The sequence below is a fragment of the Cygnus olor genome, chromosome 10 (assembly GCF_009769625.2).
Source record: "Cygnus olor isolate bCygOlo1 chromosome 10, bCygOlo1.pri.v2, whole genome shotgun sequence".
Lineage (NCBI taxonomy): Eukaryota > Metazoa > Chordata > Aves > Anseriformes > Anatidae > Cygnus > Cygnus olor.
Genome location: NC_049178.1, coordinates 6303254 through 6308542, shown reverse-complemented (window position 1 = coordinate 6308542; position 5289 = coordinate 6303254). Strand labels below are relative to the sequence as shown.

The window sequence follows — 5289 nt, the reverse complement described above, 5'->3', positions numbered from 1 at the left end:
ACCCAGAGGCAGACCCGAAGACGGCGTGGGAGCAGACTTGGGCAGCCAAGTTCCACCGCAGCATCTCTCTCACTCCCCCTCCTGAATGGGAAAGGGGGAGAAAATACGATGCAAAGGGCTCAAGGGTTGAGATAAGAATGGGGACATCACTCAACAATTATTGTGACAGGCAAAACAGACTCAGAGCAGGGAGACATTAAGAATTATTGCCTATTACTAACAAGCTAGAGAAGTGAGAAACAAAAGAAAGAAACCCAAAACACCTTGCCCCCATCCACCCTCCTCTACCTCTTTAACCAAGTGGTGCAGGGGAATGGGGGAATGGCGGTTCTGGTCAGTCTATAGCACTTCGTCTCTGCCGTTCCTTCTCGGTCACTCTCTTCCCCTGCTCCAACGTGGGATGCGGTCGTTCCCAAAGTGATCCTGCGTGGGCTTCCCACAGGCAGCAGCTCTTCAAGAACTGCTCCAGATACGGGTCCGTACCACGGGGTCCATCCATCAGGAGCACACTGCTCCAACCTGGGTCCCCCACGGGCGGCAGCTCCTGCCAGGTCACCTGCTCCTGCGTGGGCTCCTCTCCACGGGCTGCAGCTCCGGCCCGGAATCTGCTCTGGCGGGGGTCCTCCACAGGCTGCAGCCTGCTTCAGTGTAGGTCCACCTGCTCCACCGTGGCCTCTTCCACGGGCTGCAGCGTGGAACCCTGCTCCACCGTGCTACTCCATGGGCTGCAGGGGGACAACCTGCTTCACCGTGGTCCTCACCACAGGCCGCAGGGGAACTTCTGCTGCGGTGCCTGGAGCACCTCCTCCCACTCCTTCACTGACCTTGGGTCTGCAAGGCTGTTTCTCACTCCTCTCTCTCTCCCAGCTGCTGTTCCGCAGCAGTTTTTTCCCTTTCTTAAATATGCTCTCACAGAGACGCAAACAACACCGCTTATTGGCTTGGCTCTGGACAGCAGCAGGGCCCTTATCTAACATGGGGCAGCTTCTGGATTCTTCTCACAGAAGCCACCCCTATGGGCCCCCGCTACCAAAACTTGCCAAGTAGGCCCACTACAATTTCTTCTCAGAAAGAATAGTCAGGAATTGGAACGGGTTGCCCAGGGAAGTAGTGGAGTCACCTGGGGGTGTTCAAGGAAAGGCTGTACGTGGTGCTTAGGGACATGCTTTAGTGGGTGACATTGGTAGTAGGGGGATAGTTGGACCAGATGATCTTGAGGGACTTTTCCACCCTTAATGATTCTACGATTCTGTGATTCTAATTAGGAGGCTTTGAACCCTGATGGTGAGAGTTGGCGAAAGGAGTCAGGGCTCAGACCGGACTGTCAACTGCAGTAAAGACTATTAAGACCACTGCCCTTGTCTGCCAGGCAGGTCTGCAGAGTGTGACCCAGCAGCGCCCGCACCCTGTGCCCTGCCCTGCCCAGGGGTGTGGGGCCAGCGGTGGCGGCATCGAGCCTGCTGCTAATGGGGCTGCTGTGTTCTTTTCAGCAATGCTTCGTTTGTGGCGAGCGAGGGGCCACCATCACCTGCACGGAGACGGGCTGTGAACGCAGCTTCCATCTCCCCTGCGCCTCAGAGGGAGAATGTGTCACCCAGTTCTTTGGGCAATACAGGTAAGTACAACATACATATTGTTATATGTAAACAATAAGATTCCTTTTTTTTCGGAGAAGGAGCCAAGTTACGCTCCCTATAATCCTAATATTGCACCGGTGGCAGCAGCAGCCGCTCCAGGAAGGGAGACAGGGACTGCAGTTAACACTGTCCCTAGAGAAGAGCGTACTCTAGGCTCTGGTAAGAATTAGAACAAGGTAGAAGAGATACTGAGAATTTTGCCTTCCTTGATACTAACAGTACTAACACTAACTGTGTATCCTCTTAGGTGAACTCCCCCCTCTCCTTACCGGCAGAGAGGTTAGGAGTTTTAAGAAGGAGATGAAGCCTTTAATTGAGGACCCCAACAGGCTAGCTTAACTATTAGACCAGTTCCTAGGACCTAACTTATAGTCTTGGGGTGGAATTATGTCTATAAGTATGTTGTTTACAGGGAAAGAAATGGGAATGATCAGGAGGAGAGCTGCTATACAAAAATGGGAGAGAGCTCATCCTCCAGGACCAGGGGTAATACCAGCAGGGTAGAAATACCCACTTGCCAGTCCTGGCTGGAATAATAATAATGCGCAACACAGAAATCATGAGAGATTTGGGGTCAGAATGAGAAAGTACTCGTGGATGAATCCCGAGGACCTGGTATCCCAAGGGCTCTTGAAAGTTCATTTTGTGATTAAAGCCTGGCAAGATACACAGAAAAAGCTCCAGAAGGTGGGGGGATGTAGTGAACAGTCACTGGGGGGGGGCCCTCCTGCGGGAGGCCCTGGAGGTGTATGTCAGGAGGGGAGATGAGAAGGAAAAGCAGAGAGCGAAACTAATGGTATTGACAGTGTAGCAGGTAGTGAGGCAGAGGGTTGGAGAAAGAGGAAGAAAATTTTCAGGAGTCAGGGCCAGGATGGAAAGGAGAGGAAGAGAGATGAAGGAACGGCAGGCAAGGAAAGTTCAGGGACAGACTTTGAAGTGTGGCCGGGCTGGCCACTTCAAATAGGAACAGGAGGAGAGAAGGAAAATGGGAAAGTACAGGCTGGAGAAAGATAAAAAGAAGCGTTAAAAAGGGTTATTGAAGGTGTTAAAGGTGTGGTATGTAGTGTTTGACAGAGCTGTTTTTGAATGAGTTGGGAAAGTTGAATGAGCAGGAAAAGAGGATGTAGGCATTGTCTAAGTAACGGTCTAGAAGTTTTGTTATATTTGCTGTGGTGTTTGGTCAGTTTCCCAAGTATCGGGAAGTGGGGGGGGGGACGGGGGGGGGCAGCCTGCTCCACCAGGGGCCTCTCCACAGGCCGCAGGGGGGCTTCGGCTCCAGCGCCTGGAGCGCCTCCTCCCCCTCTTTCTGTGCTGACTTTGGTGTCTGCGGGGAGGTTTCTCGCTCCTCGCTCTCCCAGCTGCTGTTGAGCAGCAGGTTTTTGTCTGTTTGTTTGTTTGTTTTCGTGGATGTGCTCTCACAGAGGCACGGACTGTGTCACTCATGGCTTGGCTCTGGGCAGCGGTGGGCCCCTTTGGGGCCGGATTAAATTGGCCCTTATCTGCCACGGGGAGGCTTCTGGATTTTTCTCGCGGGGGCTGCCACTGCAGCCCCCCCCCGCCCCGAACCTTGCCATTAGGTCATTACTGGCCTGTAAAGTATCAGGGATTAAATTAACTAATGAAACCCTGAAAAGTGATGGGGGTAGAAGGGGCTGGGATAACAGTGCCACGTTTGGGGGATACCAAGCTGAGACTAGGGGATAAAATGATCACTGGGCAATTATTGTATGTACCCAAGGCAGGGACTAACTTGTCGGGAAGGGATTTGATGATGAAATTGGGCATTCAAATAGTAAATTGTTAGACTGGAATAACAGTGTTAATAATGGAGTGCTCTCAGGCCCTGAGAGCAAAGATATATTCACCTCTGACTGGGAAGACCCTGAAATGGAGGCGGGGTGGAAGCAACAATACAGATGGACAGTTTTACCTCAGGGGTTTACAGGGCCACCAATTTATTTGGGCAAAGTTCTAGAACAGATTTTTGAGCAATTCCAACCTCCCAAGGAGGTATTACTGTTAGAAAAATGTGGATGATCGTTTATTGTCAGGACAGGAGAAAACAGTTGTGAAGGAAGCTACTAACAAGCTGTGGGAATAAAAATGTTTTTGCAGAGTTACATTGTTTAAAGGTAAGGAATGGGGTATTGAGATATACTTGCAGTGATAAGAAAACTTAGCAGGCGACCTTGTAAAATGCAGACAACCAGACTCCTTAGAACAATTAGGTGAAAATCACGGCGTTAAGTCAGATAAGTGAAGAAACATTACCACTTCCAACAGTAAAAAAAGTCAAAAGAAATTTGAAATTTAACAGGCCAGCAACTGAAGGCCATGCATTGTCTGTGAAGCATCAGATAGATTGTGAACATGGACTACCCACTCACTGGGGAAACAGGGGAGGGTCCTGTCATCAAAAAGTATATAAACTGTGTTTTGGAACCAGTAGGCGTGCTCCTGCTTGTGGGACGCCCACCATTGCAATTGCGAATAAATTACTACTTCACTGAGATCCTCGCCTGAGCCTAAGTTATTGGCTACAGAGTGTTTCTCTCAAAGCTATTCAACTTTCTGGGAAAGCAGGGCTTGGGAGTATTGAAAAATAAATTACAATATGTAGAACGAGAAGTCAGGTATTTAAGGCATCTAATGTCTGAGGCAAAACGGAGAATAAATCCAGAGAGGATTCAGGGAATTGTTGAAAACTAAGAAAGAACTAAAAAGTTTTAAGAGAAAGATTTTTTTTAAGGAATCAGGAGCCACGAAGTCTGAGGGAAAATGGATACTCCCTGATGGGAGAGAAATGCTGAATAAAGGACCAATGAGGCAAATATTAATCGTTTTATGTGGGAAAGGAATTCGCAGGGAGCTTTGCGCTGTTTCACAGGTCCCTGAACCGAAAACTTGAGCAAGGTCAAGATAAAGTAAATTGGCTACAGTGTTAAAGATGAGCTTTGGGCAATGGCCAATTGCTGGCTGGCTGGCTTGAGGCACGTGTCTGAGGGTCTCTAACCAATTGTATGACAGATTTGGGCGCGTGGACAGCGCGTGGGGCTACAGGGAAAGTATATGTAGTAGTGAAAAAAGGGCAATAAAGGTCTCCTGTTCAAGAGCCATCAGGAGTCTGTGTCTTGCGTCCCTTCAAATGGTGACCCCGACATGATAGGGGAGGAGCAGCGCTGCACGAGCGTCCAAAGGGAACCCAGCCGAACGAATCAAGCTCGCAGCTGGACTGCAGCTTCAACCCCGGGACATCACCTGAAAGACATGTGAGCGGCTGGGCATTAATCATGGGAGCTAGCCTTTCGGCAGAGGAAGAGGCTATAGTGAAACTACTAACTCGGCCTTCGGGCCTTATGTATCCTATTCCTCCCGGATCGAAGGGAAACAGATCCGGCTCCTTTTCAGGGCCTATAGGGCCTGGATCAAAAGGAACGTCCAGGTCACCAGGGGGTGTAACAGCAAAGGCCTGCGATGGCGGTAGCGGCGGGGGGGCCGGTGGTGTAGCAGAAGGATCGGTGGACGAGCCCGCAGCTCCCTCACTATCCGGCAAACCACACGTTTCTGATTGTGGTCCCACATGGCTCTTCAAGGCCTCAGAGATTGCTCGCCAGGTGCCGAGCAATCCCGTCGCAACCTTGTCGATTTTAGT

The 5289-nt window shown here is 50.3% G+C and overlaps 1 long non-coding RNA gene across 1 annotated transcript; it reads left to right on the top strand.

The window, feature by feature from the left end:
* Positions 1 to 3540: 3540 nt before the first annotated feature.
* On the top strand, positions 3541 to 4296 carry LOC121075690. The gene is made up of 3 exons (XR_005823104.1): positions 3541 to 3728; positions 3999 to 4001; positions 4218 to 4296. It is a non-coding gene; the product is annotated as an uncharacterized LOC121075690 (long non-coding RNA).
* Positions 4297 to 5289: the final 993 nt, after the last annotated feature.